A 22,164-nucleotide genomic window follows, 5' to 3' on the forward strand; every position below is an offset into this window, starting at 1 on the left:
AGCGTAAATGTATTTAAAGTGTGTATTTTTTTGCACATTGAGGATAAACAAAGTGCGTGATATGCGGTATATTGCCACAACTGTGTCTCCTTTCACACATCAGAGACTACCTCCAAAAGGTGGAATATTGGCAGAGAGCGATTATGGTTCCCCGTTCTGTGTCGGCAGCCTCTTTCATACAGAGATCATAATAGAAGATTCTGCCTTTGCCTTTTACAGAGGACCCAGCGAAGGTGGGATACTGCCACAAGTGTGTGCTCTTTCACATAGAAATTAGATCAATAGATCAGAATCTACTTATGAAGGCGACTTGCTCTCAAGTTCCATTTTAGAAGCTTAATTGCCACATCAGAGCTGTTATAGAAGAGTTGGGATTCAACCGCCATTTGCCTGTTACACAGAACACAGCAACAACTGTGTGTCCTTTCATCCTAGAATCAGATACTACCTCCAAAAATGGAGCGACTTGGTACCCTGCGCTGTGTCAGTAGCTCTGTACAATTGCCACATGGAAGATTTGGCTTTCAACTATCTTTGCCTTTTACACAAGACCAAGCCAAGTTGTGATATTGCCACAACTGTGAGTACTTTCATACAACATAACATGCCGCCATTATTGGCAGGGAACGACATGATCCCAGTTCCGTGTCAGTAGCCTCTTTCACACAGAAATCCTGCACAATCAGAATCGTAACAGAAGAGCTGGCATTTAGCCACCTTTGCCTTTTACACATAACCCAAAAAGGGCTATTGCCACAACAATGTGCACTTTCACAAAACGATACAACATACTGCAGTCCGCTAAGTAGATGTAAGATGACGTCGGTAGCAGCCCTTGGGGTGACGTATGAAGTACTTGTCAGATAAGAGAGCAGGAAAAGTGACTGTCTGCACTGCGGAAAACCCTTTCACACAGGAAGCGTTCCACCTCTCTTACCGCTCTGATTGCCGACAAACTGTCAGGTGGACTTGGTCCCCCCCTATTCTGTGTCAGTGCTGTTTATACAGAACAGCCACAAGGGGAAAAGGGTGAAAAAAAGCCGTCTTTTAAGGGAAGGCAGTGTGAAAGGGGCTTTTGACACCACCCTGATGCCCATGTAAGCTTGGCTGTAAGATCACAATCTTTGGTGCACAAACACACACACACACACATACGCTGAAATAGCCTGGAGCAGAGGAAGCGCAGGAAAGCAAACATGCTGCCAAAGACGTCAGGAAAAAAAAAACACACTGCAGACAAAAAAAAAAAGATAGGGAGCGCTTGATTCTCATCACACACAAGCTGAAACAACACAGAAGAAGTGAGAAGCTTCTACTTACAGAAGGAGTCAGGAACGCTGGGGAGAATGGGGAAGTGGTGATCGGGAGCACTTCAAGCTTCAGCCAAGGCCAGAGGGCTTCATGGTGTTATGGAGGGGGGCAGAGGGGCATGGGGAGGGGGACACACTGAAGGAATCTCCGGTGCTTATCGTGCGACGGAAACAAAAATAATCCCTTTTCTTTTTGTTGTCTCCTTTTCTTGTTTTCCCGAAAAGCAATCACCTTGCCAGCTGGCGGGAAGCAAAAGGGACATAAAAGAGTAAATGTCGTGCAGATGAAGAAGAAGAGGAGGATTTTCACACACCTGCTCTTTTGCCACCTGTTTTATGAGTGAAAAAAGCAGGCCAGAGCAACAAAACAACAAAGCTGCCCCCTATTCTTACGCCTCTCCCCCTCTTCCCCTTCCACACGCGTCCCTTTCCGCTGTCTTTCCTTCTCACACGCCACTCAGAATGACAATGAGTTGCATGCTGTCTGCTGCTCCTGGCTCCACATCCTGACGCTTGCAAAAGACCTGTCTGTCTGTCTGTCTGTCTGTTTACTCAGTCATCTTTCCATCTGCCTTCAAGCCCAAAGAGACAGTCCAAGCAGGTGGTGGTGGTGGTGGGATGGTGGGGCGGTCTTTTAAACCCTAGTACCTCCAGACAATCCCTCCCCGGCACATTGCACTCCAATACAGCACCGACGGGCTTTTTAAAAAGGCTTTTAAACAACCCTTGTTAATTCTCTCTCTCTCTCTCTCAGTTTCCCTTTCTCTCTCTCGTCTACCTGTTTGCTCGTTATCTAGTCTGGACCGTCTTATTCCTCCATCAATGCTAAAAAAAAAAAAAAAAAAAAGTGGGATAAAATTGTTCCTAATAGAAATGAGCTCTCCTCCTGCCCTGACAAGGGAATCAGGACACAAACTTTTCCTTTTCCCAGAGCGGAAAGGAGGTTTTTCAATTACTCCCCACTCGGCCGTGCGCGCCCACCAAATGTTGCAATCTCAACGGGATATCCGGGGGATGGTTCCGGATGTGTCCGAAAGCTCCATCCCCTTGCTGGGGCATCACGGCAAGCCTATTTCATTTCTGATGAGGCCCCCAACAAGCTGAATTATCTGCTCAAAGAGTTGGATCGTGGTTGTCGGTGAATATGGACTCCTGTCCAAAGCAGCCCACACTTGACTGGTGTGAATGTAAAGGGGGTTTGCTGCTGGTGGTACCGTTTAGCTTGTCGTCATGTCGTCCGCCAAAGACGTCACATCTAGGGGAGATGGAGAAAGAGTGCATAAAAGGTTAGCACGCTGACATTTGTGTCACTCTGCTTCATCAAACGTGTCACTCGTCGTCACTCTCCGGCCTGTCTGCTATGCCCTTGTCACTTTCGCCCCCACCCACACCCTCCGACTCCTTTACACCCTTCTTGCTCTGCAGTTTTCTCACTTCTAACTTATCATCTCATTTTGGAAAAAAGGCTTGACCCCCATCACATCCTTCAGTTCCCTCAGATTTTCACATTCACACCTGATAATTAAACTTTCTTTTATCCCTCGTTAGCTGTCCGTCATTCTCAAACCGTGCCCAAAATGCGATGACACATAATGACACCTCTCACTGGTTTGAGTACCTCAGAGGAAAGGAGCGTTTCAGTCACTGTTTGCTGGTTTGCCTGATAACGCATGTCCATAAGAAAACATTCAAATTTTCTGTAAATTTGGCATAACATACAATTATTTTTTTCATTTTTGGAACCTTTCCCTCTGCCCCACAATATAAATGGGGGACTCCTAACATTGAACCAGGAAGTAGCCTGCTCGCTAACAGAGTGACAACTGAACACTAATTATGGCGATTACAATTTTTGTCATTCTCATAGGAGTTCAATTTTAAAAAATTACAATTTCTCACACCCGCGAAGGCAGATGGTAAAATCCGTTTATTCCTAATGTCTTACATCATTGGCCATGAACCTGGAAGTACCTGCTAGCCATAGCATACAGAAAGTTCCACAATTTTTAGTACTTTTGTTGGAATTCATAAACTATTTTGCCATTTGAGTGAAAACATTTCTCCCAACGTAGAATGCAAAAGGTACAAGCTGTTAACTCCTAAAAACTTGCATCATTGGCCATGAACCAGAAAGCAGCCTGCGAGCTAACACCTATTAGCAACTATTCTTATCATTTTGTTTTTTTTCGTCGCCCCTCGCTACATCGCAACTATGGCCTATTACTAGTCAAAACATATTGAAAGACAAGTCATATGTAGTATTCTGGTCTCTAAGCATCAGTAATGTTACAGTGGAAATACACTTACAGTATCTTAAATCCAACAGTACATGGGGCCAGCCATGGAATGTCTGACATTATAAAGTAAAAAAATGGTTCCTTGTGAGAGTGGTACGTTTTTGGCTTCTTACTTTGTCCTTCCCCACTCCGTTTGAAACATTTTCTTAAGCCTAGAGCAAATAAATTGGAGGCTAACTAGTTAGCTCGGTAGCTTGCTATATCGTATGAGTCTCTTATGTCCCTGCTGTAATCCCATAGCCGTTTATTAATATTGAATCCTACTTCACGGAAATGTACTTACCGCTGCCGGGTCTGGAATCAATTAACAGCAATAAACAAGGGACGACTGTACTATTTTCACCATTTTTAAGTGGTGATGGAAGCACTGCACTCTCTCAAGTCAAAAATTAGCGTTGACTAGCTTTCGGAAAAAAAAACAAAAAGAAGTCTGCTCGCTACTAGAACGGTCAGGCAGACACGAATGAAGCCATAATATTTTCACTTGTGTTGGATTTCACTTGGATTTCTCTCACCTTTGGACGCAAATGGTAGAATGTGTTTATTCCTAACATCTTATGTCATTGGCCACGAACCAGGAAGTTGACTGCTAGCTAACAAACAAACACAAACCGAGGGAGCGCCGTGAAGCCATGTAACCCCTCCTCCTGCACACTTAGAAAACATAAAGCTTTTTGAAACTTGAAATATTGAGCATAATGAACTGGTTAATAAATTTTATAGTAATTCCAGGTCAAAAATGGGTATTTAGCCTGGTCACATTTTGATAAAGTTGTAAATGAGAGCTAATAAATAAGTACCGGTAATCATCCTACATATCTTTTATTCCAGTTTGATGTTGGCCTCCTTCCGTTTGAATGTGTTGAAGTTGAGCTTCACTTTGTTTTGTCCACTCACAATGGCTATGGTTTAAGTTCTGCATATTAATTTCATGTCAAATTGAAGGGAAAAGTTTAACAATCATGATAAAGCAGTGTCCAAAGTACAAAAATACATACAACCTATGATAAAGACTCGTTTCGGGGAAATCCTCACTCACAGTGACAGGCTTTGACCGCTGCGCCGTGCGGCGAACACCAATATAAATGAAATCTTCAAGATGAAACACTCTTAATGCGTAGCCCCTTTGACTATTGGTGAACCCCTGAGAGTACGCACACCCCACTTTGGGAACCTAGGCTCTAGAGTAAAAAAAAAAAACAAATAGTACAGTCCCTTCGACCTACGTATATTCTAAAACTCCACTCCTCGTCATTGTCGGCCTGTCTGCTATGCCCTTGTCACTCTCGCCCCCACCCGACCCACACCCTCTGACTCCTTTACACCCTTCAAGCTCTGCAGTTCCCTCACTTCTAACTTATCATCTCATTTTGAAAAAAAAAAGGCTTGACCCCACCACATCCTCTTTCAGTTCCCTCAGGTTTTTCCATTCTTTTTGTCATTTCAGTCCAAAAAAACTTTGTCTCTAGCCCTAGAATGCAAAAAATAGCACGGTCACGTCCATAAACAAGAACAGTCTGCAAGATAACAATCGAATGCTAATGCAATTTCCATTTGTGTTGATGGAATTTATTTTCTTTACCTTCTCGCTTGCCGTTTAAGTAAAAAAAATACACAAAAAAAAAAATACAAACCCTCCCAAATGGGAGCTTCCGTTTATTCCGAAGATCACTGGCCATAAACCAGAAAGTAGTCAGCTAGCTAACAACTATGGAGGATTGACAAATAAACACGACAATTCTAGATTAATAAATGTAAACACAAATGAATATCGTCTTCCTGGCATCAAATTGAATGTGCGTTTTTTAATCGTGACACAGGAGACGATATACTTGACATGTCCTATTTTAAATATCCAGTGAAAAATGATTACCTTTGTAATGTACCGTGATTAATCCCATTTATTTTCATCATTATTTTCGCTCCCACTTATTAGTGTTTGTCACAATCATGTGTCCCTTTTAACAGGTGCCAAGACATGGAGACTGACAGGTACGAGTTCCGATGACAGATGGCGAAACCACCGCGGGCCTCAGCCTGTACAGACTTGGCTGCTGCCGCTGTCATTTTTTCTTTCTTTTCTTTTTTTTTGGTTTATTCATACAGCTTTTTATATCTAAAATTAGCCCTCGGATGTCAAATCTTCAGCTCCTCAACAGGTTGCCTTTCCACTCTGTTACTATGCAACAGTTTGCACTTGTTGAATGTCTAGCAGCAATCCTGAGGCAACAAAGGCACCCTGAGCTCAAATCTAGAACAGAACCTAGATCCACTGCATACTCTGACGACATCATCTATTTCAGGGCAGCATTTAGTGTGTGTTTTTCCCACACCAGTAAAGGGGATGGTCCATTTAGAATGAAACATCGATGTGAATGTACGCGCTCCGACCAATACTGCTATGCGTACATACGTGACCCTGCAGTTATACGCGTATCCTCATATGAGACGTTAAACTCAGGGTCGCGATCCAAAATGGGTTATTCATTCTGTATATTAGCTATTTTATTGATCATATATGGAAAAGGGCCTTTTGATGCATGTTCTGTTCCTGAGCCGCTGCACACAATGAGATGAAAATTTGTCAAAACATGCACCCATACTGTGTTGCCGGTGCTATTATTTTTCTGACAAATGCGACACACGGTGGCGCTCTTGTTGAACCCCAAAATTGTATTCCCCGTGAGTTAGGTTGCCTTGAAATTTCTCACACAGCTCTATAAAACGCTCACTGTAACTTAAGGGTGTTTAGCTGAATCGCCACAAAATTTGGTTCACACGTTTAGCGGCTTGAAAAGCACATTGTCCATTTGTCTAATGATTCTGAAACTTTGATGGTATCTGTATTACATGTATGCTAGTGTGTGCTCCTATGCATTTTGACTACAAATGTCATTGACAATTTACACTTATTTCGCATGACTATACCTCCCTCGTTTATCGTGGTTAATTGGATCCAGACACGGCCGTGATAAATGAATTTTCGCAAAGAAGGATTCAATATCAATAAATGAAATATATTAGTATTTAGAGCATAGAAAAGCTGTTTATGACTTTCTAAATACTAAAAATTAAAAAAATTAAAATTTTAACATTATAGTCAGCTTTACACTCCTATTATTTTTTGTTTACACTACAATGTGCAACTGTAATGCGCAGGCAAAGGGTTATCACTGCAGAGACACAAGAGACTGCCGCTGCTCATAGCATAGCATTCTACCAAGCTACCAAGCCTCCAATAGATGTATTCTAAACTGAAGAAAGGGTTTCAAATGGAGTGGGGAAGTAGGACAAAGTACGAAGCCAAAAAACTTACCACTTCCACACGAAATGGGAGGATAACTTTTTTTCACTGTGTCATGGCGGACAGGCCATTGCTGACTCCATGCAGTGTGAAGGTAATGTAACGTGTGTGTTAATGCCTCATCAGTGTAACATTACAGACGCCTAGTGACCAGAACATAACATATAACTTGTCTTTCAATATTTTTTTACTAATAATGAGCCATAGTCAACCACGAAACAGCGATCATGAATTAATACATTTTTGAAAAACTGTGATAGAATGAGGAAGCGATGTTCGAACCGCGATGTAGCGAGGGACGACTGACTGTATACAGCAAGCGGCTTTTGTTGGAATAAATCCATGCCTATCATGTTGTTTTTCATTAGTTTATGTGCGTTACATGTCAATACATGATGTTTTTCAATGAGTGAACATCCCAGGGAGGAACCACATTTCGGTCTTGAGCTGAAAACGTGCTTCAGTGTCATTGTTGCCCCCATGAACGCGCCATTGAGTCACAGGTGTGAAGGCATGTAGGTGGGCGTGAATTGGTGTGCAGAAGGTAAGTCAGCAAGATATGCAGGGAAAAAAAGGCAGGTGTGTGTGTGTGTGTGTGTGTGTGTGTGTCTGTCTGTGTATACATATGTGTCGCAGCTGTCATGCCTGAGGCTGTTAAACACATTGATCTTCTAATCCCACAGGCTGATACTCAACACACACCTCTGCACTCTTTGCATTGTCTCTCATACACACACACACACACACACACACATGAAAGAGAATCAAAATGATTGGCAGCTACTCAGAAATAGAATGCCTTTGACACACACACACACACACACACGCACACAGAGTCATTCATTCATTCATTCATTGGCAACGTCAGAAAAGAGATTGAAACATCTGAATTCTGTTTGAATGTGCAGAGAGAGAGAGAGAGAGAGAGAGAGGCAGATGCAAGAAAGCGAGTGGGGGGGGGGGGGGGTGTGACGAGGCAAGATTGGTAGGGTTGGAGGTGGGAGAGACAATTGAAGTGAGACGTCCCACGAAAATCTGGGACAAGCCTGCTTCCATACTGACATGGGCAGTAAATGGAGAGAATGATGCTGGAAGAGGACACAAGGAACAGAGGACAGAAGGAAGGAGAGATGGACGCTGCTTGAAGAGACTGAAGAACAAGAAGAGGATGGAGGAAGGAAGCGGAGACATACGACATGGGGACAGACCAAGAGAGGACGGAAGACAGAAGCAGTGAAAAGACATAATGAGGGACTGGAATAGAGGCTGGATGAAAACATTAGGATTGAACAGAGGACATAGGGAAGGACTGACACTGCTTGGAGAAATATATGTAGGCCTGGATGAGAAGAGGACACGTGGGATGCATGGTGGATACAGAAAAGATATGTGGGGGGGGGACTAAGGAGGCTAGGATGCTGAAGGAGGAGAGCAAAAGAAAGGATGGACACTGGTTGAAGACACATACAAGGATGCGATTGAGGACTGGTTTGAGAGACATACACAGGGCTAGATGGTCATGTGGAGGGATGGATGTCGGCTAAGGAGAGGGCATAGGAACTGAACAGAGGACATATGAAGGGATGGATGCTAGATGCAGAAAAGGGTGGATAGATGCTGAAGGAGGAGAGGACATTGGAAAGGACAGATACAGGTTGAAGAGATATACAGGGTGGAAGAGAAGAAGAAAAATGGAGGCATGGGTGCTGATTACAGAAAAGGACAGAAGCGAAGATGAGGACAGGACATACGACACAAAGGGGGATGGACACAGGTTTAGGGCCAGAGGGGAGGAGGACACTGGGCCTGAACAGAAGACAGGAAAGGATGGATGCTAGCTGAGGAGACATACATAAAAATGGATGAGAGGAGGACATATGGAGGGATGATGCTGGATAAGGAGAGGACATTAGGATACAGAGGGACACTGGTTGAATAGACGAACATAGCGGTGTTTCTAAAGAAGAGAAGGGAAGGATGGATGCTTGATGAGGAAAGGACAGAAGGAAGGATGGATGCTTGATGAGGAGAAAACATGAAGATGGAGGAGAGCAAATAAGGAGGGGTGGAGGCAAACAGGTGGGGGGGAGGAGTGGGTGAGGCAGAAGGAAAGACACCGGTTGACGCTATGAGGGAGAGAGAAAAAATCTCCGGACAGAGGGAGCAGACTGAAGAGGAGGAGGAATTAGGAGGAGAAAGATGAGAAGAAGAAGGAGAGGAGAAAGAGGACGGACACTCACCCATTTGAGGGGGGCTCTCCACTGGCTCGCACAATCGCCGCTCTGTGATCCCATTCTGGGGAAAGGCGCAGTGAGATCGTGGAGCTCCCTGGGCTGAATACCAATGCGCTCGCTATATGGACACACACTCAGCTGTGGAGGAAACACACACACACACACACAACATCAAGCCTGGAGTAGTTCTCATGTCAATGTAAGTGACATGACCGCAATGCATTCACTGACTGTCAGTACTCACCAGTTTGAATTCCCTCTGTCTGCTTTTTGACGAGGAATAACTTGTGAGCTGTTTTTTTTCACTGCGGCTCTCTCATAGGAGATGCTGATGCGAGGGCAAACGACTCCTGGGTTTCTCGCTTGTACGCACTGCCAACATTCAGCGTATCCATGTGTTGATCCGGCTGGCATCTATCCATCCATCCATGCATCCATACATCAATCCATGCATCCATGCATCCACCTGGTGGACTTTTCCCTGTGATTCAGCTGCATTCACTTCGCCGCCTCTCTCCTCCTCTCTCTCTCTCTCTCTCTCTCTCTCTCTCCAATCTAATCATCTCTCTCTCCGCACACTCCCCCCACCCACTGCCGCTCTCTCTCTCTCTCTCGCTCTAAGGTATTTTTCTCAAAGATGAATATCAACTGCCCCCCACCCGCTCTTCTTCTCTGTCAAGTCTGTGCGATAAGCCTTTGAAAGAAGAAGAAAGGCACAAAAACAAAGAAATGGTCATGAGGCGGAGAAAAACACACTTGCATGTGCATGTGTTCCACACCCCCCGTCTGAGTAAACTACACAGAGACAGAGTTTGACATGGCTGCATGCTCGGCGTGATAAACGTTATCACACCATCACGCCTCGCACACATTTCTCACTGAAGATCTCGCATACACACACACACACACACACACACACACACACACACACACACACACACACACACATAAGCCGGTTTCTGGAGATTTTAGTAGGATCTGAGACAAAAAAGTACTCCTTTTACAAATCAAAGTTATTTATATATGGTTGTCTTCAAGGTCCACTATTATGCAAAGGGTACTTTTAACCAGTAATATGTGTCCCTAGACACCAAATGTGAGAAAAATCTGCTACACATCTTAAAATAAAGTCAACTATGCGTCAGTCAGCTACCAACGTGGGAGATGTAAGTTTGATCGTGTAGTTTTTCTTCAGTGAATAGGCTAACCTAGCATGACGTTGCTGTGAGTGTAATGTTAGCACTTTAGCGCACATAGCTATGCTAGTGATATAAAGACTGTGTACTCCTGTCCCACTCTTAATGTTACGTCTTACGTGGTGTGGGCCTGTCACAATAATCAATAAATCAATTAACCACACGACCAATTGAAATGAACTCGGTAATTTTGCCGGCGTCTATTGACGTGCGCATTCATGTTTGTTTTCCTCCTCTCTCTCTACCAAACAGCCTGGATGAGTTTTTTTTTCATGGGGCCCAGAATTCCTGGTTGCACCCTTGCTACTGGCTGTATGATATGACGAATACACCGGAATTTACGGTACGTTCCAGAATGCCAAAAATGTTAACACAAAACAGGACTTTACAGGTTCACATGCACAAAACAATGTGGAATGCATAAAAATACAAATGAATGATGAATGAAAGGGATAAATGAACACTTTAGGTTTTCGTCAACGAAGACATGATTGTTGACAAAGACACAGTGTGGCAGCGAGATCAACACAGACACCACCTTTGTGTTTTTCTATGAGTTATGTATTTCTTGAATTCATTAGTGTTTCTCACCTCAGGTCTCTGATTTTCTTTTTATCGCAGCTGCAAAATAACCCAAAATGGAGGCAAAGAAACTTGTAAGTGCCAGCATTTTTACAAAGAAGGTGAGAAACTCTATTGAATTCAAGAAATAACAATGAAAGTAAACGTAACCTGAAATGTTCATCTATTCCTTTCATTTGTCATTTATATAAATTTAGAATCATTTTATGCATGTAAAACTATAATTGGAAAACTATAAAATCGTGTTTTGTGTTAACATTTTTGAGACTTGTGGCATAACTTGTATGCTGATGATATCATAGACGGGTGACAGAGCTGACTTCCGGTTCCTGTTTCCATGTATTAGCAAGCTAATAGGCTGCTAAGAAGGACGTGTTGGGATAAAAAAACATTTCGAACAGAGTTGGACTCAGGCAGGACGCGCGCCATATTGTACATTAACCGGAGACTGTACTCAAACCGAGGCAAAATTTTGCCGTAAAATTTTACTTTAACAGAAAAACATGCAAACCGGGGTGTACGCAAACTGAGGTTCTGCTGTACTTATTACCATTTTATAGTCTTGTATTTTCTATTATATTTTTGTACTTTATGTCATTCATGTGTTCTGGCTTTTGAGTTAATTTAGATATGATTCGATTTCAACCAAACTCGACTAACATCACAGGATGGAAACAGAACTGATACGTAACCTGAAGACCACCAGTATATGTAAAACATGCACAAAGTACACAATAGCACTTCTTGGAGCCACGCAGTCTGTCGGAGACACATGTGGACAAACACAGCTCATTAGCATTAAAGCTACAGACACACAAAACGGCGTGTTCCCAGTAAGACTTTTAAATTGTCTAAATTTCCAGCTAGTTTTTGGACATCACACTTCCAATACTGTACACTATTTTGGGACCTCTTCTTTAAATTGGTTAAAAAATACTATAATATGAGACCTTTAAGGCACCTTAAACACTCCTCAAACATGAAATAAAACCAACGTGAGCAAGCACTTTGGTGACAGAGGCAAGGAAAAACGCCCAAGTGGGAACAGACCCCAAAAGGATAGGAAGCATGTTTGTCGAGATAACCACATGCTAGGAACAAGTATGTAGACCTCCATGCTGGGCACACGCTTTACTAAAAAGTCATCTCATCTCCTCTAAGCCGGCCGACACGTCGCGTGGGACTTCCTTGAAAGGAGCTGACGTCCTCCTCACTATTTATAACGCTCAGTCACACAAAGCAACAACACCACCGCCGCTGTGGCGAGCAGACAGCGGTCTCCAGAGAGGCCGCTATCAGATGTCGCCGGCCAAACTTCTATCACGCCACGCTGTCTCATCGCCTCTAACAAGACGAGAATGTTGGCCCCGGCCGTGCGCTCGCTCGTGCTCCGAGTAGCCTTTCTATACAGATCTTTTTCTCTTAACCCCCACCAACCTCCCCCACGGGAGGCTCCTGCAGCGTTTCACGTTCTCTGCGGGTGTTACTCACCACACCGTGTTGCATCATTGATTTTGTCACTCAGATCACAAGGTGGCTCTTTAATTGCTAGTGACAACATTGTGTGGCCTTACAGTAGTATTTTAAAGGGGCAGTAAGGTGACAGGCAGCCTTTTTCCAATCATAAAATGAGAATAAAGAGCAGCTTCTGGCGCATAAATCCGTCTAAAATGTTCACTTGCCTCTGCAGGTTATATGACACAGCAGCGCAATCATGCCCTTTTGATGCAAGCCTCATTTTGGTGCACAGTTCATTGTATTTCCGCTCCCAAAAAATCCAAGCAAACCTCTGTTTAGTAACCTTTCATTGGTACACATGTACACATGTGGAGGGTGGAGCTAAATACACAGCTCTCTGCTGATTGGTCAACAAACAATGGTCCGCCTTCTTCTATGTTAAAATGAATGTTGAGGTGGAAAACAAACAACACTGATTGGTCTACAAAGCTATACATGGAAAAACAACAGGTGGCAGCAAACTTCTCTCAAAGTGAGTTTTTCTTCCCGTCACTCACACACAGTCACCTTGAGAGATGCACCTGCCACACAGAGACCTGCTGGAAAGGGTTTGGTAGTTAGTTAGTTAGTTAGTAAACAGTAATGATGCTAAATTTAAAGGAAAACTGCACTTTTTTTTATTTTGCCCATCATCCACAATCCTTATGTGAGACATACACACACGTCTTTCCCTTTTCTGTGCGTTCTGAGGAGAGAAAAACAGCTAGCACGAGGCAGCTAACAATGCACATAATGGGAGGCACCTATTCTGCCAATAAAGCCCTCTTAAAAAAACTCCCAAAAACCCCAACAATGTTCCATTTACATAACGGGATCGGCATATTAACCAAGCTACAGCAACTTTGTTATTGTAGGCGCTAACACCAAAGAACTACTTTTCTGGCGTAGTGACATAGCATCATGCTCACAGTGCCTCGCTCACAACGCCTCATGCCACTAGCAAGACGTAGTGATAACACTGATCCGATACTGAGTAAAAATCAAGCTGGTATCGGCGATACCGATCTGATATCAATACTTTGTGCAAATTCATTCAATGTGTCTGGTAAATTTTAAAAAGTAGTGTATTTCATATCAGATCATAAAGACATTTAATGAATGTATTAATTAAATACATTTTTAATTGAAATACATTCATAATTACGTAATTTTTGAATTTATTTGAAACCCTGGAGTATATTGAGGTAGCCATGTGTTTTACAATACAGCCAAGCTAATATACAACAACTGAAAAAAACAGGACAAAATCATATTAAAAAATCCTCATTTGGGTGTTGGGGTAAACCTGGAGCCTATCCCAGCTGACTTTTGGGCGAGAGGCTGGGTACACCCTGGACTGGTTGCCAGCCAATCACAGGGCACATATACACAAATCACATTCATAACTATGGACAATTTAGAGGCGCCAAATAACCTATGTTCTTGCAATGTGGGAGGAAGGCGGAGTACCCGGAGAAAACCACACACACACACAGAGAGTATGACACAGAGATGCCCAACGGAGGTTTGAACCCAAATCTTCCAGATCTCCTGACTGTGTGGCCAACATACTAACCACGAGGGCACCGTGCGGCCGTGTGATAATTGTACTGTAAAATTAGAAAACAAGCAAATTCCTAAAACCATTACAATAAATAATTAAGAACTACAATAAGAATTAAAACTTTATTCACAATTCACATATAGCTCCGTTCATGATCGGTCACCAAACATCACCTTAAATGACTGAAGTATCAAAAGTTTCAATATTTTAATTTGAGTGTTGATTTTAGAGCATGAAGAGCTGGTATAGGAAGTATCGATGTTTCAGTATTGATTCGCACATCACTACTGAGAGGTAAATGTAAGCTAATGAGTTGCTGCATCGCCTGTGAGCTTGAATTGAATTTACCAGTTCAACGGGGAGCACAAGTCTTGTCCTGAAAGATACAGCCATCCCATCAGTCGGCACCCCAGTGAAAGCGTACAATATACGTGACTGTTTCATTATGGTTTTGTCAACAAAACGTTCAGCATTAGTGCTACATGCTAACGCTCTGACAATGTCTTCAGTGTTTCACTATAGCGGGATCTCCCTAGCACCCAGCAATATTATTCTCTGCCTGGGGGGAGTCAGCTCTCACAAAGTCTGCCATGATTAGTGGTAGCTCTCTCTGTGTTGCTGTTGTTGACAGAAGTAGCGTTTGTTGGTATGGGCTATGTGAAATCAATGCGCCCAGGACGAAAGTTCTGGTAATGCTTAAAAGGGCCAAAATACGGCAAAATACCATAAGTATTCCATGTTATCATAAATGTGTTACTACATGTTCACAGCATGGACATAAAACAAAAAAAAACGTTGCAGAGTTTTCAGAGGTGTTTTAATAGAGGGCTTTATAGGCGGAATAGGTGAATTCTATTACATTATTAGCTGCCTTGTGTTAGCAGCATCAACATTTACAACGCACAGAAAAGAGAAAGACGTGTGTTCATGCGTCACCTAAGGATTGTGGATGATGGGCAAAATTTTTAAAAAGTGCAGTTTTCCTTTAAGATAGTGGTGATCAATAAAGTAGCTACAAAATATAATATAATTTTTATTGTCATCGGCCAGTTGTTCTTTCAATGGGTAATGATGTTACAAAAATATCAACTTTACGTGTCTTGAAGAGGAGGGGGGGTCTTATATTCAGATAAATACAACAATACTGTGGATTACAACAGAAATAGCCATTTTTCTTCTTTCCAGGTATTCAGGTCAGCATGCTACATTGGATCATGTTGTGTTTGTTTTCTTTTGTTTAATCAGTTTGGTGAGTTCAATTAGCAACAGGCGAGCATCAGAATCCACAAATAATAACCGCAAAAAATTTTACACAAAACCCAGCAAACCGTTTTGCTTTCACACAGCGACACAATATCCTGCAACTATCTGTTACAGCTCTGATACTGCCTCCGAAAGCGGGATACTGTCATTCTGTCTCTGTATACATACAGAACAGAGGCCTGGGGAAAAAGCCCCCTCCGCCAAAAAAAAGTCAAGCACATCCCCATCTATTTCACTTTGCGTCTCATCCAATGATGTGCAAGTGACAGAGCTGGGCCACCTATGACTCACTTATTCAACCTTGAGATGATTAGACCATGGCCGAGTCACACCAAAGGCTCCCTTAGGCCAACTTTTTTTACATGTGCGAGCGTGAATACAAAATTAAAACCCAATTTTGGTGGCTTTGGGCCTAGAAATTGCTCAAATCACAAAAATAGCACACCTGCAAACCAAAATGGCTGACTAGTCTATGCGTATTGCAGCATAGGTTCTTTGATCATTTCCGTGTAACCTGATCAACATGCGTCCCGGAGGGTGGGGGGTGGGGGGTGGGGGCCTTAGTGTTTCACGATGAACCAGCAAACTTTGCCATCAAGGTCCACGCACACTTTATGGAGAAAGTCACACATTTGGCAATTTATCATCGCCCACCCGTGCAGTAGACATGGCTGAACAATTGTGGTGGCGATCAAATGATTTACTCAGGAGGAGTTTGTTGGTTCAACTCTGTGACAAACGGCACCTGCAAAGAAAATGGCATGTGATACCTATGACTCTTGCAGCATAGGTTCTTTGATGATTTTTGTGCATCCTGTCATAGTTAACGTGCGTACCGAATTCCGTGTCATTGAACATACTGGAGCCAGACGCTAATATTTCAGAACTGGTGTATGAACCCGCACTGCCCTTAATCCTCTTGGGCATGGACTTCACCAGAGCTCCACAGATTGTTACCGGAATCCTCCTCCACCTTCCTTCCTTCCACTTAATGCGCCGCAGGCATCTGTCAACTATTTACCCTTTTATCAGTTATTATCTATTCATTATCATTAAGTCTCTTATATAATTTCTTCACAGAAAGTACATACAGTACCTTGACTGTCATTGCACCACACTGTTACATTGCCTTAACACTTTCCTATGTATTTACAATTGGCAAAGAGTACATTTGGAATACAGGAGGTGAACAAATGTATTGCAACTGATGTGAAACGGATGAGTGGTACGATTAAATAGGTTTCCTTCTTCCTACTCCTTTTTGGACATGTGGAACTGTGACTTGTGCTATGTGATGTACTCCAGTGTAGCTTGTATGCATGTTCAAAATGAATTAAAACATTACCATTACCAGGTGCTCGTTTGGGTTCAGGTCTGGAACGCAAGGGAACATGCTAACTACTAGACCACCGTGCGGCCTGACACACCTGAGAGCAATTATTCATCAAGCCTTCTTAAGCTGTACTGTGGACTGCATTCATGCTACCCGCTCCTCCCAGCACTGTAGTCGTCTGTGTTTTGCTACCTTCTGGTCAAACTTTTTCTGCGTTTTGTGAGTACCTGTTGTCTCCCTGCCGGGCCACCTCCTGCAATGCTTCTGTGCTATCATTAGCAATTAATTCCTGCTTGGTTCTCTGCAGCGTCCTTTGGTTCATCAGTTTTTTACCCGACAGTTTGCCATGCATTTTGGTTCTAGTTTTTTCCTTCTCCGCGACTAGGTCTGGGTAGTTTTCTGTTGTACTTTGTATTTTTGTGTTTCTGGTCTTTCCCTACCTTGTGAACACTTGTTGTTCATACATTTTACAGTCACACAGACTGTCTTGCCTCTGCTATTGGGATCCAGTACTTTTGGCACCGGCCACACGTAACAATATATATATAATAATACAAACAATAGAGCAATTCAAAGAGGCTCCGAGCACCTCTGTGGTCATTACAAAAAGAAGAGGGAGCAGGATGGGGGATTGGGGGGGGGCCCCACACACACACACACACACACACACACACCATCACCCCCTCTCCACAGCTGCCGTTTCCAAGAAGTCAGGTGGAGCCTCCATGTCCTGCACACTGACACACACCCTCCAGTCCCGTCTAATCTACCTCTGGTAAAATTGCCCCCCCCCCCCCTTTACTTTCAAACACGTAGTAGCAACGCACCGCCCGCTGCCTGCTCGAGTCTCGTCTCCTGTGGCAAAATGTGCATTCGGCAGCAGTCTATCGCTCATCTTCCATCCCACACCACTTTGCTCTTGACAAATTGATGTGGAGCGCTTTTACATAACGGCGCACACACACACACACACACACACACACACACACACACACACACACACACACACACACGCACACACACACACACAAATGAACAAGCGCAGCATATAAACTTTACTCAAGCATTACACGTGTGCTCCACTGGCTATGGTGTGGAGAGCACACTATTTTGGAAACAGCTATTCCTTGGAAAGCACAGGAGGGATGGCGGGACGTCGCAGAAAGGAGACAGGATGGAAGGGGGGAGCGGGGGGGATTGACATTCAGGCCGAGCACCACACTCTTGTTGCTGGAATAATGATTAGCTCCTTAGCATTCTGCTCACATCTGCTTCACTATCAATGAGAGAGGGAGGGAGAGGAAACCTGAGGGAGGGTAAGGAGAGGGAGGAGACAAGCTGGAGGAGGGAGGGGGGCCGGGGTTGGTGGGTGGGTCACACAACGGAAAACAAGGTGAATGAGAGAGCAGGGGATGAAAGGAGCGAGGCTAATGGAGGACAAAACAGAGGACTGTATGACATGAGAAGCAGCAGATGTAGAAGTGGTGATGCTGCAGTGTGCACACACCTTAACACACACACTTGCACACTTTCAACTAAAGCTGCTGCAACCTCAAAAGAACAAGGAGCTACAAGCATTGCACGCACGCACACACACACACACACACACACATGCACATGGAGAATGCGTGCCGGGACTACTTTGTCAAAGTCAGAGCAAGTAGCACCGCCTCAGCAGACAAGAGGCGCGAAGGATGATTCTAAAATGGAGAGAGAGAGGAAAATGGGGAGGGTGGAAAGGACGCACACGCCGGCCATAAATTAGAATAATGTGAACACAAAGCAAAGAGAATGGGTCAGTCCCACTTTAATAACGTAGTATATGTTCGTAGAGTCAAGAGACAGGTGCATACACCACTGGAGCAAGCAAAGACGCTCTCTTTCCCTGCCCCCTCAGGTCTTAACTGAGGCTGTTTAAAATGGAAATATTAAAGTAGCATGATACCCTTGTGAGGACTTGGAGTGTTTAACGCAGCTTTAAACCAGCACCTCAGCGTGTGGCTTCACTTCAACCTCAGAGCCCTAACAGAAGCTTTCATTCATTCACTCACCAGTGCCTTTTACACAGAAGCTACTGTAACTGTGTGCACTTTCACACAGGGACACGCCCACCCCCTCTGAAGTTGCACAAAAATCTTTTGAGTTGAACCACCATCATATGAGATGTCAGCAAATTTTGCAAGACTTAAGCCTCTCCCACAAAAATGGAGATCCAACACGTGTCTTTTACACAGAACCCTAACATAGCTGTGTGCACTTTCACACACAAACAGGCCCCACCCCTTTAAAACTGCACAAAAATCTTTGAGTTGAACCACCATCGTGTGAGATGTCAGCAAATTTTGCAAAAGTTACAGCATTAGAAGATCCCGCATTCATTCGTCTGCGTCTATTACACGGAACCAAACAAAGCGGGGCGTTGCTGCAACTGTAAGCGCTTTCACTCAGGGAGGCGACATCTGGCTACATACATTAAAAAAATAAGGCTCTAAAGTTGGACAAAAAACTTCCCTACTTGGACCAAGACGTCAGCAAATTGTGCAAAACGTAAGCTCACACGACAGGACACGAGACGCGAAGTGAGTCTTGGGCTTTAAAACGTGTATCTGGTATCTCCATTTTGAGATGATACGAGCTTTAAAACACAGCTTTTAACCAGCAGTCTCTATCACACACAGATCCAGCTAAATTGGCAGATCAGAGGCTGAAAAGATATTGTTGTAACTGTGTGCCGTTTCACACAGCAACACAGCATCTCACAATCAGATACTGTACTTAGTGGTCATGCACCACCAACATTTAGGGCGAGAGTGTTGGGTACTTTCCGTGCTTCCCTTTCAAAGAGACCTTTTCATTTCTAATATCACCTCAGAAAGCAGCGTTTGCTCTTTACACAGAATCCAGCAAGGGTGGGATACTGCCTCAACTGTGCATGCTTTCATACAGCATAATGCGTACAATACAATGCGTGATGATGACAGCGCCTGGCGTGATGGCCAAGCAAGAATTACTTTCAACACAAAATACAATACCGAAAATATCCTTTTACACAGGTGGTATGCCGCTTCTGTTCATCTCTAAATGGGAAAAATTGCCAGTAAATGTCGTCCAACCATCCAGTCTTGGTACCGCTTACAGTCTACAGAACATCCACACAAGAAAAAAAACAAGAAAATGCTGCATGAAAGGGTCCTGGTTTGAAGGTGAGCAAAAACAATGGGGTTAATTTGTTTGATAAAACAAGTGAAGACAACCTGTAGAAAAGATGACCAGGCAAATATCCGGCTTTGGCGTCGGTATCAAAGGCTGACTACAACCTGTGAGTAAGGATAATCCGCAGTGCCAGAACCAAGATGTCAGATTTCACGCCCGACACTCGAATCTAATTATCTGATTGCACACCCAATCGCACCAATGTCCCATTTTGCTGTGTAGAAGGCAAAGGTAGGAATAAATGCAGCATCTTTTGTTATGGCTGTAATGCTGCAATTTTGCCAGTTCTCTGTGTGAAAGAAAAAAGTAAAAAGACATATTGTGCCCTCTGATGGGGTGTGAAAATGCTCCCCTTATACGCAATCTAGGATGAATAAGGTTGTTCCCCGCTAATAAAAAGCTGGCTAATTTTTCTCACAGGGACATATTGTTCAGTGTAGCATACACCCAACATCGACCGCAACATGATTTATTGTATTTTCCCTCCTCCTGTGCCCGTGTGTGTTGTTTACATTGTTAAATCTATTGCAGGTTTTACTGCTGTGCGATAATGGTACGGATAATCATAAGCAGCTCCTTTCTAGAAGGACATGTGTGGCCGCAGGAGGAGATGGGGATCGAACCGGTGGTCTTGCGATAACTACCAAGGCCGGTCTTGCGGCACCACCCGCAAATATACAGCAGTAATGAATGCACTGTATTAAGGGTTTAGGACATTTAGTACATGCACACATTTAAAAAAAAAGTGAGTAATTATGGATGTGCTGCTTGATGATAGACTATCACTGACTGTACCTACACGATGCATTTGCAGCACATGCTCATAGCGCACATCCTTCCCAAAAAATCAATAGTAGCAGTACACATGCTGCATTCAATAAGCCTCACTCTCAAGATTTAATGGTATGACTTTTGTTATTTTCTCTCATGTTATCCAAGGAGAAATTCTTCTCATCAAGGATTCCTGGAAGGAAAACATCCTCAAGGCATGGGGCGAGGATGGAGGGAGGAACATCAAAAAGCTACAGTACTGAAATGACAGACAGGTCATTTTCAAACAAACTCAGAATTAGATTATCTAATAAAGTAAAACAGGAAGAGCAAAAATGACCTCCAGCTTGCCAAATAGTGAGCTCATAGTGATTTATATCGCCTAACCCACTTGCTTGTTATTAATTAATGATATCGTTTCTCTTTATGACCTCAGGTTATTACATTTAGAATAGATTGGCTATAAATGGCAGCTGCAAAATAGTGTGTCCACTTACTGCTGAAAACATAAGTATTAATGATATATAAATGGTTTATAAGGTCATTATTCACCTGTTTGTATTTTTTTTCTTGATAGCTTATATTGGAGCTTATTCTTAGATGGTGCCTCATTGATAAAAACATTACAATTAAAAATATTGATTTTTTTTGTTACATTTGAATTGAATATTTATTGTCTTCTGTTATTGTCCTGTTAATTGTATTAAAAAAATGAAATGTATACTTTTTTTTTGCTTCTTTTTCTACATATTTTTGTTTGTATAAAACAAACTACAATGGAACCTCATTTTTCATCACTAATTTGTCCCAAAAGGTCCCACGTAAACTAAAATGTACAAAAACCTGGGCAATGTTTCCAATAAAAAAAAATGTAAATCCACTTAATCTGTTTCAGACACACAAAAATATTAACAAAAATACATCTTATAGAGAATAATTATAGTTTTACATGATGAAAACAATGTGAAAAAAATTGTACATAACAAATGGATGCAACTTATTGATGCGGACTTCCCGTACATCCTGGCAAGATCAATTCAATAGTGTTTCTCACCTTGTTGATCACATTGCTGACAATCGCAACCTTCTTTGGCCCCATGGCAGGTTATTTAGTCGTTACACTCAATAAAAAATGCACTAACAGTGAGTCAGCAACGCATGCGGTGCTTTGCTTGGGATGATTGTTTTGGACTTGATTTTGTGGAACGTTGCAGTACAAAGCAAACGCATAAGTGCAATACTGTACTAAAACCGGGAGAGTGTACGAAAACTGAGGCCGAAATCCACATCATATCAAAACTGGGGTGTATGAACACAGAGAGAGTGATAGGTTCCCAAAATAGCCCGCACTGAGCGAAGTCTGCGAAGTAGCCACCTTAATTTTTTTAGAATTACTATATATGTTTTAAGGCTGTAAAACCCCTCGCCATATACTTTATACACTTTTGTCAGACAGGCAATAACATCTTCTCACATTTCTCTCCTTTAAACACTCTCAAAAAAGTTCAAACCTTCGTTTGAATTTTAATGATCAACCTACAGGTCGGACACAAGAAATTAACTCACTCACACGTATTCCACTCCTGTTGTAGGCCTCCTC

General features: G+C 42.9%; 1 protein-coding gene across 5 annotated transcripts in view; it reads right to left on the reverse strand.

Annotated features, from left to right (window-relative positions):
* The window catches only part of grik5 (glutamate receptor, ionotropic, kainate 5), a 192,843-nt gene extending 170,679 nt beyond the window's left edge, over window positions 1–22,164 (reverse strand). For 2 of the 5 annotated variants that reach the window (XM_054782528.1, XM_054782529.1), the window contains exons 1-3: window positions 9,390–9,729; window positions 9,152–9,283; window positions 1,321–2,565 (exon numbers count right to left, since the gene is read on the reverse strand). The gene's annotated coding sequence lies outside the window, so the exon portion shown is untranslated. Of the gene's footprint in view, window positions 1–1,320; window positions 2,566–9,151; window positions 9,284–9,389; window positions 9,730–22,134 lie in introns of those variants that run through there. The other 3 variants (XM_054782523.1, XM_054782530.1, XM_054782527.1) reach the window with 3 other exon arrangements.

This window comes from Dunckerocampus dactyliophorus, chromosome 7 (assembly GCF_027744805.1).
Source record: "Dunckerocampus dactyliophorus isolate RoL2022-P2 chromosome 7, RoL_Ddac_1.1, whole genome shotgun sequence".
Classification (NCBI taxonomy): domain Eukaryota; kingdom Metazoa; phylum Chordata; class Actinopteri; order Syngnathiformes; family Syngnathidae; genus Dunckerocampus; species Dunckerocampus dactyliophorus.